The following is a 14,089-nucleotide window of genomic DNA, read 5'->3' on the forward strand; positions in this document are numbered from 1 at the left end:
TAGGAAAAGGAAATTATCGACTTCTAGCTATCCCCAGGTCATTCTGGTCTGGAGGTGGCAAAGGTCTTTCCCCATTAGGGGAACAGGGGAACCAGGGATGTATAATGGGTGGGCTCCTTGTCAGTTGCCCACCTTACAATGGAGGGGCTTAGTAAAATTTTGGCTTTGCGGGTTTCCGTCTACCCCATCACCATTTTAGTCTGGGAGTCTAAAGGTCCTCATCGGAAAGGAAGAACAGAGAAGGCAGCCCCCGTGTCTAAAGAAAGTTCACATCCTTGCCTTCTATTTGTAGAGGCACCCAGCAGTCGAGAGGAGTGATCTGGATCTCACCAATCGCGGGGCTTTCTCCAGCCGCTGGGCACCGCCAGTCCTGGTCGCCCAGGACTGACTCAGAGGGAGCAGGTGTAGGGGTCTCCATATGCCTTCCCTTAGGGCGATATGGACATTCCCTTTTCCAAAGCGCATCTTCTCTGCAGTAGGCACACTGGGTGCATCTCAGCTGCGATGGATTTTTAAGATCCTTTTTGCTTCATTGCTCTCCCCATGACGCTCACATAGTGGCAGGATGAATCAAGGCCAGGATTTTAGCCTGTTGTTAGGCCAAGGCCTGGGTTGCCTCTTTGTTCTCCCATCTTTCGCGCTTCGTTTTGCTCCCTTTTGGCTTCCTCCTCCTGGTCCCTGTTCAAAAGCACCCTATTTGCCTCCTCCACCAGATCAGAGATTGGGGTCTCTGGTCCTTTTCCTAAGTTTTGTAATTTCCTCCTTATGCCTGGGTTATGAAGGAATGGGTCAACAGGACTCTTCCTTCCATACTTTTTAGATCTGCCTGGGTAAAGCTTTGAAAGGCCTCTGTGAGTCTTCCCCAAAAAAGAGCTGGATTTTCATTCTATCCCTATGTAACCTCTTTTATTATAATTAATGACCTCTCGGACACCCCAGGTCATTCCCTGTAGTAGGCAAATAGTGAGGTGTCTTAAGGATTCCTTTCCTGCCCTTGTATTTGGATCCCAGTCTGGCTCTATAGAGGGGATTGCCTCTTCAGCAGGGGCCAGACTGACATCCACCCACTGTCTTTTATCAGTCACTTTTCTAGCCTGATCTAGGGTTCTAGCTCTTTCTTCATCATTATACCAAGTGAGGATGACAATTATATCCCTCCAGGTGAGGGAGAAGTTAAGGCTAAGACTCTCAAATTCATCCCTAAATTTTTGGGGGTTCTTAGAAGCAGCAGCAGCAGAATATGAACCCAATTGCTCCCTACATTGGGTAATGCTTTGCATAGAAAAAGGAACATCAATGTGCCTAGTTACCCCATCCCCATCGGGTACTTCTCTTAGGGAGCAGATTTTGTCTGAGGATGACCTTTCCTTCTGTAGAGGACAAAGCTTACTTCCTGATTGTAACCCCATGGGGGAAGGGACATATGGAGGAGGAGTGGAGGCCATTGTAAGTGACTTCCCTTCAGATCCCATGACTTTGGAGGAGGAGCGGAAGCGACTGTGACTTCCCTTCAGATCCCATGACTTCTGGGCCTAGCCTCATGACTTCCGGGTGGGTATGTCTGAACTTCCTTTCCCTGTGACCTCTCTGCCAGAGTGGAAGGGGTCAAGGGGATCTTCTGTTTCAGACCTTGCCAAAGGGACTTTAAAAGAGCATTTATCAAAGTTTTCAAGCTTATATTTTCTTTTTTTCCCCAGAATCCTGGTAGAGGGCCATAAAGGCCTGGGCATAGGGAACCTCCTTGTATTTACTCTCGCATTTACAGTATAGACTGGGCTGTAAAATGGTGTTGAATCCAAGTGATCCTGACTGGGGTAATATTTCCCCTCCTCCCAGGGAGTAACTAGGACAGTATTGAGTACAATATTTGATAAGATTTTTCTTTATTAGCCCTTCCAGTTGGTATCTCTCCCAGTGGGCCAAAAGACAACCCAGTGGGGTGTATAAAGGGAAGGTAGGCTTATTTCACATTTTAACGGTGGTGTAGTTTATATTTCGTTCCCAGACGACCAGTATAGGGGTGGATGCCCCTATATCTGACTCTAGAGAGATTGTAAGCTCTCTCTTGTTCCCAAATTGCTTGATTGTATATGCGCCAAAGGAAACGTTCAGTAGTAAGCACAATCAATGGAGCTGAAGGACTGGTCCTAAAGGGTGAATTAACCCCTAAGCATATGTCTAGAGTGTTAATTTTTACCCAAGACCAGGTACGACTATACTAAACCCCGTCAATCACTTCCATGTGGAAGCACTCAGCCAAATGTTCAATTAAATGGCTGAATTTATAGAAACAAGGTACCTGATGGAGGGCTTCTACTGCCCAATTATCTCCCCAAGAACAGAAAGCACAATTGATGGGGAGCAGAGAGCATAGCCTCTCAGAAAATCTCTTACAAAGACCCAGAACTTCTGGTCCAAGTATCGACAGACAGAGTGAATGGAAATACCTTGGGTCTTCAGAGAGAGAAAAAAAAGGCCAGTTTGAGAGAGAAGGAGTGGGAAGAGACAAGATGTCTAAGGGTTGGGCAGAGAAAGAAATAGGTGGCCTTAAAGACACCTTCTGCCACCTACAGATGCCCAGGCATTACAGGACTTTTCCCTGGGCCTCCAGAGAAGGGAGGACTGGAATCAATCAGAACCAAAATTCAAGTTCTCTTCCAAGAGGAGGTGATCGGTCTCCAATCCTCAGCTCAGGCTGAGGCCCTTCGACCAGATTCCTGCATCCAGGAGCAGGGGATGGGAAAAACTAGGGTTGGATATGTTGAAAAGAGGTGTGAGATAAAAGGGGTCAGCAAAAATATCTTGTTCCTTAACTGGTCAGGGCATGCTGGCCAGACTAGGGAAAAATGGGTCCCAGTTGCAGCAGCTGGGTCAGATCCGTCGGCAGACAAGCTGGTCTTGAGTACCCCCAAGCAGTCTGGATGTCAGCCCTAGTAAAAGTGAGGCAGTCCCTTTGTGGTCGCCAGTTGTTGTAGGAAGGGGGGCCCCTCCAAGGCCCCAAAAGCAGGCTCTTGTCTGACACTCAGAAAAGAATTGTCCGAGGAGACATGTGCTGGCAAAGCAAGAGACTTTATTGGAAGTAGGCACCTGGGTGGAGAGCAGCAGTGTAAGGTAACCCGGGAGAACTGCTCTGCCACGTGACTCCCAGTCTCAGGTTTTATGGTGATGGGATTAGTTTCCAGGTTGTCTCTGCCCAATCATTCTGACTCAGAGTCCTTCCTGGTGGTGCTCGCATTGCTCAGCCAAGATGGATGCTAGCGAGAGGGGTTCCGGGAGGTGGACAGACAGGCAGTGTCTCCTTTTGACCTTTCTGGAACTCTTCCAGCTGGTGGTGGCTTATTAGTTCCATATTCCTTACCAGGACCTCCTATTGTAAAACAACTCATGCAAATAGTTACTAGAGAGCCCGGCCAGGTGGGAGGTTTCAGTCAGTGTGCTTCCCCTAACATTTCTACTGAGAGTAATGAGTTATGCTGTATAGAAATCATGATTTATTACCATGAAATTCTTGATTTAAACTTATAGTACCTGAATTTCATCAAAATGTGTTTAAAAACAAAATGCATTGTCTTTTGCAGAAAGTTTAACATGTTATAATTCACATTAAAATTATATTTTCTATTCAGCAAAAATATATTATTTACAACTCAGAAAATAGATTCATCTTATTTTCCTATATATATTTAAAGTTCAGGGTAAGGAATAGTATAGTATTTAATATACAAAAAATGACTCCTGTTTAAATAAAAGAATTAAACATTTGCTTCACTTATAAGTAAAAAATGCCATTGATTTTCTTGTGTGTGTGTGTGTGTGTGTATATATATATATAGAGAGAGAGAGAGAGAGAAAGAGAGAGAGAGTGATGATTATCATATTTGTGTATTATAAATTCTAATGCATAATTTTTTTGTCTAAAATTATATAAACATTACATATCTGTATGTCACAGCTTCATTAAAATTCAGATAAAGAATTATCAGTATTCTTCATGGAAAATTCCAAGGTTTCACTCTTTTATATGGTAAGTGATATTTTATTATATACATATACTGCATCATCTTTTAGCCATTCATGAATTTTTAACACACCAACTTTTTTTAATGTTTTTCACATATTTTACATCTGTCTTATGAATCCTTTAATTACTTATTATGAATATAAATGATTTTACTACTTTTTCCTTTTAAACCTTCCTGCTAGCTTTATATATGGTTGATTTACAACCTTTAGGACATCTTTGCCATTGAGATTTTCCCTTTAGTCATTTTCATATTTCTATTCATGGCCTTTTCTGTGTAGAGAATTACTTTTGTCATTTCCTATAAAGCTGGTGTTGTCATGCTTGAGTCTCAGTTTTCACTTTTCTGTAAAAATTTGTTTTCTGATTCAAATCTGAATGAAAGCTTTGCTGGGTAGCATATTCATGGTTGTAGGTTTTTCCTTCCTTTCTTCACTTTAAATATATGATACCACACAATTCTGTAGACTTCTCCTGCAAAGTCAATCTATGGGAATTCCCCTGTATGCTTTTCCCTTGCCAATTTTAATACTTTTTAAAATCTTTTTTCCATTTTTAACTATAGTGTGAACCTGTTTGGGTTTATTTGGTTTGGGACTCTCTGTTTTCTGGAACTAGGTGTCTGTTTCCTTTCCCAGTTTAGGAAAATTTTCAGTTATTACAGCTTCAAATAAGTTCTAAGACCCATAGAATTGCACTGATAGTACAATAATTCCCCTATGCATGAATGAGTTCTGTTCCAATTTAAGTCCAAGGAAGTTAGCCTGGGTACCCAACTGATCCAATCAGCTATATAGTACTGTGCTGTAGTAGGTTTACAATACTTTTCACACAAATAATACATTAAAAAACATGAAAAATAAAGCATTCTTACAGTACATTATCTTGTATCTTATATTGTACACTATCAGTACAATAGTTGGCATACAGGGCCTGGCATCGAATGAACAGGTAAGAAGAGTTACTGACTGGAGGGGAGAGAGGAGGTGGGTGATGGTAAAGCTGAACGATCATCATCTATAGGAGATGGAGGACAAGCTGCAATTTCATTCACACCTGACTTTGATAGAATGCACATTCACATCTTTGAAAGTTTTCAACTTGAAGGTTCGTATGTAGGAGACGGACTGAACACTTCACATTGTCTCAGAGTGGGTTTTGGATGTGTGAGAATTTGTAAGTGTCCTTGAAGAGCTCAGCCCCATTTCCTACTGCCCTCCAGTTCTCCCACACAAGACCACAGGTGACCTCCAAAGCCAAGTATTCTAGGGGTGTGTTTTCTTCGTCCACGACCCTTGGGCTGGGGAGCCTGAAATGGGGATTGGCTCATTTGCTCCTTGAGGAGAACTTCTGCAATTGTGAATATCTTCCCATTTCTGTGTCACCTACCTGGGGATGTGGATCTTGACTATACCAGATCTCTGCTGCTTCTCCTCCCTGTTTCATTGTAGTTCCTTTTTTAGTTCTGGAAAATCTTTTCTATTCGTCTTCATGTTGTTCTCATAGTTAGTTGCTCTATAAATCACTGTAATGCCCATGGGAGGAGGAGGTGAACTTACGGTCTTCCCATTTTGTCAGCTTGGCCACATTTAATCTGAAATAATTTGCTATAAACTATCTTTGGCCATCTAATATATAAGTGATTAGAGAACCAAAAGAAGGCAGCTAGAGTGAAATTTGCTTGCTTGTACCCAAATGGCTACATCAAAGCCATGAGAAGTTTTATCTTTTTCTGTAGCATTTATGCGGTCAGCGAGCAATCCCACTGGCACAAGGGCCGAGTATAAGAACAGTTAAGTATAAGAACAGTTAACTTGCGCTTTTGATGCAAGTGTGGACCCCCATGGACAGCTGTGTTCTGAGGATGCTGCTGTGCTTCCTGCCCCACCTACTGTAGGCTTGATACTGTTGTCCAGTCTGACATTTAAAGTTACTTAAAACCTTTATGACTCTCCCATCCACTCAGCATAGAAATTCATTTTCTTTTGTCTGATTTACTGTGGTATTTTTAGGAATGGTCTCCCTTATCTGTGTTGATGGATTTCAATTATACCTTAATTATTACTAGGATTATGTCTATGACTGTACTACCTTGAATGTGCCTGAGCTTGCCTTGAATGTGCCTAATCTTGTATGTTATTACTAAGATTTAATTCTATTTTGAAAATGTATTATTCTGATTATACCTCACCATTTAAGCTTATATAATTTTATATTTTTGTATAGCCACCTGTTCTCCCCACTTATATTTAAACACTCTGCCTCTTTGTCGATCCCTATGATCTCTCTCAGTCACATTATCTTTCCCCACCTCACACCTTTTCCTTAGTTCTGTCTCTCTTTCCCCTTATTGTTTCTTAGGTAAGCCATTGTAGAATTAGCTAGTTTGTGAAATCCTCGATGATCTTTCTAACGAAGTGTCATTTTCTTTAAAAAGTTAAGTATATATGGAATTTAGTTAAATATATGGAATTTAGAAAGATGGTAACGATGACCCTATATGTGAGACAGCAAAAGAGACACAGATGTAAAGAACAGTTTTTTGGACTATGAAGTCTTTCGGAAAGTGAAGTCACTCAGTCGTGTCCGACTCTTTGCGACCCCGTGGACTGCAGCCTACCAGGCTCCTCCCTCCATGGGATTCTCCAGGCAAGAGTACTGGAGTGGGTAGCCATTTCCTTCTCCAGGTGATCTTCCCAACTCAGGGATTGAACCCAGGTCTCCCGAATTCCAGGCAGATGCTTTAACCTCTGAGCCACCAGGGAAGTGCTGCTGCTGCTGCTAAGTCACTTCAGTCGTGTCCGACTCTGTGCAACCCCATCGACGGCAGCCCACCAGGCTCCCGCCACTCCTGGAATTCTCCAGGCTTCTTAAGAACACTGGAGTGGGTTGCCATTTCCTTCTCCAATGCATCAAAGTGAAAAGTGAAAGTGAAGTTGCTCAGTCGTGTCCGACTCTTCGAAACCCCATGGACTGCAGCCTACCAGGCTCCTCCATTCATGGGATTTTCCAGGCAAGAACACTGGAGTGGGGTGCCAAGCCCACTACGGAATTTAGAAAGATGGTAATAATGACCCTATACACGAGACAGTAAAAGAGACAGAGATGTAAAGAACAGTCTTTTAGACTCTATGGGAGAAGGTGAGGGTGGGATGATTTGAGAATAGCATTGAAACATGTATATTATCATATGTGAAACAGATCACCAGTCCAGGTTCGATGCATGAGACAAGTGCTCAGGGCTGGTGCACTGGGAAGACCCAGAGGGATGGGATGGGGAGGGAGGTGGGAGGGGGGATCGGGATGGGGAACACATGTAAATCCATGGCTGATTCATGTCAATGTATGGCAAAAACCACTACAATATTGTAAAGTAACTAGCCTCCAATTAAAATAATTAATTTTTTTAAAAGTATATGTCCATTATATGACCAAACCACTAGTTCTTAGGTATTTAACCAAGAAATTTGAAAGTGTATGTCTGTACACAAACTCATATAAATTTTCATAATACCTGTTTTCCATCAGAAAGTAGAACTGCCTTACCTGTTAATTGGTATGTGAATGAATAAACAAACTCTGATATATTCATACCATTAGATACTACTCAGCAGTAAAAAGCAATGAAATCTTGATACAGACTATGACATGGGACACAGATGATTTTCAAAATCATTCTGCTGAAGGAAATAGGTAAGACACTCTTATTCTGTTTACATAAATTCTAGAACATGAAAACTAGTATGACAGAAAGGAGATCAGTTGTCTGTGGGAATAGTGTGAGGAGGAGGGCAGAAGGGAGGGATTAAAACTGGAACAAGGACATATTTGAGCATGGGGCATATGCTAATACGCCTTGATATAATTACATATACATGAAGCCATCATCACAGTCAGTATATACTTTGAACATAGATTATATCACCGAAACTATAAAGAAATAAATCTCTAGTTATAGTAGATTCAAAACAAATTCTTAAAGAAATAGGATGAATTTTGCTTAACTGCACTGGTACTGTAGCACTAGCTCACAATAATCAAATGAAAAGAGTAAAGAGAGCATTAGAACATAGAAAAAAGAAAAGTGGGAAATTACAGGACAAATGTGAGCTGTATTAGAAAGAAACATGGTTTTTGAAGTGGGTTTGAAATGAATTTTTATTAAAAATGTAAGAACATAGTCTACATTTTCATATGACCTTCAGTGTTCTTTGAAAATCTTGCAGAGGAAAATTAAAAAGAATTCTTTATGATATAATGACTTTCTTAATGAAAATATGTTTGCCCATGATTAAAATTCTTTATAGTTTTTTTTTTTCTACTTCACTGATTTTCTCCTTGCTAACTGCTATCAATTCATTTTGGTCTGCAGTTAAAAACTTTATCAAATGTTAGTGGCATAGCAATTTAATTAAAAAAAAATAGTACCAACTTAAAAAAAATGAGTTACATTTTTATAAGTGTAAAGTATGAAATTACTTATGTCTGAAGTAATTTAATAGAAGTAGATTAGAAAATAAGTCATTAATACATGCCAAATACCTGACGTTGTTGCCTATGGAACACTGCACTCCACAGAGGTGATTCATTAGAAATACTGTGTCATTTAATATTTTCTTTAATATGTTAAACCTGATTCAAAATAAGATCTTCAAATCATAAAAAAATTAAGATTATTTCATGTTAAAGTGAAATTTATATTTAATATAGAGAGATTTTATAGAAAAAAATCTTTGAATTTGGGCTCTACATCTTTGTGTTCAAATACTGGCTATGTTTCTCTGCCTTGTTACTCAGACTTGGGCAATTTACCTAATTCTTCTGTTGAACATATTTTATTGAAGTATAGAGAATTTACAATGTGGTGTTAAGTTTCTGGTATACAGCAAAGTGATTCTGTTCATATATATTCTTTTTCATTATGATATATTATAGGATATTAAATATATTCCCATGTGCTATACAGCAGGACCTTTTTTATTTTATATATACTAGTTTGCATCTGCTAATCCCAAACTCCTAATTTTCCCCTTCCCCACCGCCTTTCCCATTTGATAACCATAAGCTAGTTTTCTGTTTTTGTGAATCTCTGCTTCATAAGCTCATTTTGATCATATTTTAGATCCCACATATATGTGATATCACATGGCATTTGTCTTTCTGACTTACTTAGTGTGATCATCTCTAGGTCCATCAATGGTGGTGCAAACGACATTATTCCCTTCTTTTTTAAGGGTTAAATAGTATTCCACTGTGTTTCAAATTCTCTTTGTCCATTCACCTGTTGATGGACATTTAGGTAGACACTTTGACATTTTTTCCATGTCTTGGTTATTGTAAATAATGCTGCTGTGAACAATGGAGTGCATCTGTCTTTTCAACTTAAAGTTATCTCCAAATAAATACCCAGGAGTGGGATTGCTGGATAATATGGCAACTCTATTTTTAGATTTTAAGTAATCTTCATACTACTTTCCAAAGTAGCTGTACTAATTTACACTGCCATCAGCAGTGCAGGAGGGTTTCCTTTTCTCCACACTCTTTCCAGCATTTATTAGTCATAGACTTTCTAATAATGTCCATTCTGGTGTGAGGTGGTACCTCATCATAGTTTTGATTTGCATTTCACTAATAATTAGTGCTTGAGCATCTTTTTATGTGCTTGTTGGCCACCTTCTTCATAGAAATGTCTCCCCATTTTTGACTGTACTATTTGTATATTTTGGAGATTAATTCCTTATCCATTGCATTGTTTGCAAACATTTTTTCCCCATGTGTTGCCTTTTTCTATTTGCTTATGGTTTCCTTTGCTGTGCAAAAGTTTTTAAGTTTAATTAAGCCCCATTTGTTTATTTTTGCTTTTATTTCCATTGCCTTGGGAGAATGACCTAAGCAAACATTAGTACTATTTATTTCAGAGAATATTTTGTCTATACTATCTTCTAGGAGTTTTATGGTGCCATGTCATATTTTTAAGTCTTTAAGCCATTTTGAGTTTACTGTGTTTCAAGATTCCACATATGTGTTAATATACGATATTCATTTTTCTCTTTCTGACTTACTTCCCTCTGTATGACAGACTATGTCCCCCCACATCTCTACAAGTGGCCCAATTTCATTCCTTTTTATGGCTGAGTAAACAGCTCGTGAAATTATCCAAAAAACAACCCCTTCAAAAAATGGACAGAAAAACTGTATCGACATTTCTCCAAAGATGACATACAGATGGCCAAGAGGCATATGAAAAAGATGCTCAACATTACTAATTATTAGAGAAATGCAGATCAGAACCACAGCGTGTCACCTCACATGGTCAGAATGGCCATCATAAAAAAAAAAAAAAAATCCACAAGTAATAAATGCTAGAAAGGGTGTGGAATAAAAAGAGTCCTCCTACTGTTGGTGGGGATGTAGATTGACATAGCCAGTACGGGGATTCCTTAAGCGAGAAACAGAACTACCAAATGACCCAGCGATCCAACTACTGGGCATGTATCCTGAGAAAAACATACTTCAAAAAGACACATGCACCCCTGTGTTCACTGCAGCACTATTTACAATAGACAGACATGGAAGCAACCTAAACGTTCATCAACAGATGAATGGATAAAGAGACTGCCTTTTAAGAACACATTTTAACTGCCACTTGATTTACAAGTTTAGGTGATGAGTTAGCTGTCATTGTTTTAAAGTATCCTGTAATGCCCAATATATTCATTTAACATTTTGGTATGTATTGAGTTCCTCATACCCTTTACCTACCTACTCATTTCACTGATGCTCTCCCTTCTTTCTGTAAAATGTGACAGTCACAACTCAGAGGGCACTTAGTAGGCTGTACTTTAATATCCACTAACCTTACATATCTGCTTCCACCAAGTACTGAGCTATGTTTACTTCCAAACTTATTTGTGCCAGTTATGCTTATGACTGAAGTACGAAGTATATGAAGTATACTTATGATTGAACACTAAAATGTTCAAATATGACTGTAAAGAGAACAAGGTTTTGCATTGAGACAAATGGCTTGGAAAAGCTACTTGAAAATACACACTCTTGCATTAGGTGTGAACACAACAATTGTAACTGATAGAAAGACACTTTTCATTCCTCACTTACATTTTACTTCCATTAATGAACCAACAGAAATAAAGGTTCTTCTCTACCTCATCAAACAACAAGTAAGTTTATTTTTAAAATCCCCTTAAGTTTTTGGGTTAGCCACCTACATCAATACAGCTGTACTGAATCCCTTTTGCACTTGGCTTTCCAGACATGACCCTCTCCTGTTTCTTATTTTACCTCACAGGCTTCTCCATAATGTCTCAGTGCTTGTACTATCAACCCTTTGCTGGGTCTGTCTCCATCGCTGACTCTCCTTAAAAGCCCAGACTTGTCATATAAAGTTCTGATCTGACATCTTTATTTGTATATATTAATGTGCATCTTCAATTTGAAATGATCTCTTCTCCTTGCTTACCTTCTGCTTTAGGCACCCTGGTCTTTTTGAACTTCCTTAAACTATTTTTTTCCTTCATTTCACTAACTGTGTGGTAATTTGTTATAACAGCAATAGAATATAAATTCACTAATGACAGGCAATACTGTTGTAACAGTTTTTTTAAAGTGTCAGAGTTATGACTGTGCCTATATTTGAAAACTAATTGGTTTATATTGTTTACAATATCATAAACATTTTAAATGAATACACATCAAGTGTATATAGATTATTACCTTAGACTGTATTTGTGCCCACCCAGTGAAAAGTGATGTGAAAGTGAAAGTTGCTCAGTAGTGTTCGACCCTGGATCCCCATGGACCCTACAGTTCCTGGAATTCTCCAGGCCAGAATACTGGAGTGGGTAGCTTTTCCCTTCTCCAGGGGATCTTCCCAACCCAGGGATCTAATCCAGGTCTCACGCATTGCAGGCGGATTCTTTACCAGCTGAGCTACAAGGGAAGCCCAAGAATACTGGAGTGGATAGACTATCTCTTCTCCAGCAGATCTTCCTGACCCAGGAATCTAACCAAGGTCTCCTGCATTGCAGGTGGATTGCTTACCAACTGAGCTACGAAAGTGATGTCAGTTTAGTTGCTCAGCCGTGTCTAACTTAGCCATGAAAGTGATGTCAATGAGTTTTATTAAGAGATACAACTTGAGTAGTAATGGTCAAGTATAAAACCAATTATGATAGAGTCAAGATTATGATAAATGAACCAACAGGGGACATACAATGTGACATGGTGGCTCACAGGAGGAAAATTCCACTTTCTGAGGAGAACGCATAGAGGTTTTTTAGAGGAGGGAGTCTTCAGGGAAGTTATGACAGATGAGTGACATCTGAAAAGGAAGAGACACATAGCTTGAACATTATAGGTAATGGGGATGAGAGAGAACTAGAAATGTAGACCGAGTGATGGTAACATTCTCTTTTGAGATTTATTCCAGAAATGAAGAAAGAAATAGCACCTGGGCATAAGCAGCTCATGAGATGCAGTTCTCAGGCAATATGCTGTGATTTAATTGACTTTGGAAGGTGGTCCACTGAGGTATGCTGGTAAACATCCAAAGCTGCCAAAAACAATTTCAAAATTTTTTAAAAATAACTGTCATATGATATTAAGATATACATGCATTGAAAATTTAGTTAAATCTTTACTGAATGAACTAGCAGAATAATCACGTTGGTTACCAAGGAAGACTCACTCTTATGTCTGCAGTCTTTTGAGTGTTCCAAGCCAGATTTTCGAAGCCTATAGCTTTAGAAAATGAAACAGAATAGTAAGAAGAATCAAACATAATGTAACAAATGATCTTAAAATAATGTGCACTGGAAATATTAGTGCACAAATTTTTTTACGAATGACTATTTCTCTGTGTGTGTTTGCTGTTAGCCAAAGAGTGGTTTCTGTGGGAAATCAGAGGTAACATGTGACTTATAACTGGAAGTGTAGAACACAACCATCTGTCTGCTAATAACTTTTGTTCACAGAACTGAAAAGCTATTCATCAAGACTATTGCCATAGAGCCATAAGGTTTTACCTGTAAAACTTTTATCTAAGTTTTAAGAACTTTTTCTTCTTACATAACCTATATCAGCTTTCAGTTTTTACATTCAAATAGCAGGCTCTGTTTTCATAGACTTTGTTATAAGAAATATAATTCCAGTATTTCTGCTTCACTAATTTTCTACCACCATAAACATGCATGTCCATATATTTATTTTCTTTATGTGTTATTTAAATATTTTCATTATCTTCTTCTAGTAGTGAAGGTATATAATCTAGTCTTCAAGAGTTGTTTTTGAAGTAATACCAGCTCTTTAAAATATAGGGAGAATTCATCTGTAGAAGGAATAATAATCATAGTACCAGGCTGTAGTATGAGGACTGCAAAATGTTTTAATTAAAATCATTAATTTCACATTTCTAATGCTTTAGTTTTGTTTCTCCTCCCAGGTTTGAATATATGCAAATATGAAAGAATTAAAGGATTTAAATGCTCATTACTACTATGCAGAACTGAAGAAATATAATCTCTAGGTAGTCTTAGAGCATCACACTATGCAGATACAATCAAGTAAGAAGAATTATGCATTTCAAAGAGTAATTGGGTCTACACTGCATTTTCTCCAGGAGAGAATTCTCCATGAGTATTAATTAAAGCATTATTTTGGAAAAGGTATAGGTCTCCTGTGTAATCACCAGTGGGGGAAAAAAAGAGTAAAATAGTAAATGATTCAGAGACTTAATAGGCATGTATTTTCAGCATCACATATAATTCAGGGTTTTGTGCAGCCCATTTTAGCAGCTACTGTCTCATAATGTATTAAAGCATGCTATTTAACATGACATTTCTGAGAAGTGTGAGACTGACTGATACTTTATAGAGATCTTTTTATAACCCAGAAACTAAGGCCTAATTAACACAGAAACTGAGCTTAACAAATATGAGAAATTCTGCTTGAATCGGATACCATCACTTCTCCAGTGAATCTTCCCAACCCAGGTATCGAACCAGGGTCTCCTACATTGCAAGTGGATTCTTTACCGGCTGAGCTACCAGG

General features: G+C 38.7%; 1 long non-coding RNA gene across 1 annotated transcript in view; it reads right to left on the minus strand.

The window, feature by feature from the left end:
- Positions 1–12,005: 12,005 nt before the first annotated feature.
- LOC136147852 (uncharacterized) overlaps positions 12,006–14,089 on the minus strand; it is an 82,795-nt gene continuing 80,711 nt past the window's right edge. The window contains exons 2-3 of the long non-coding RNA XR_010659407.1: positions 12,492–12,593; positions 12,006–12,362 (exon numbers count right to left, since the gene is read on the minus strand). This is a non-coding gene — a long non-coding RNA (uncharacterized lncRNA). The remainder of the gene's footprint in view (positions 12,363–12,491; positions 12,594–14,089) is intronic.

Source organism: Muntiacus reevesi, chromosome 16 (genome assembly GCF_963930625.1).
Source record: "Muntiacus reevesi chromosome 16, mMunRee1.1, whole genome shotgun sequence".
Classification (NCBI taxonomy): Eukaryota; Metazoa; Chordata; class Mammalia; order Artiodactyla; family Cervidae; genus Muntiacus; species Muntiacus reevesi.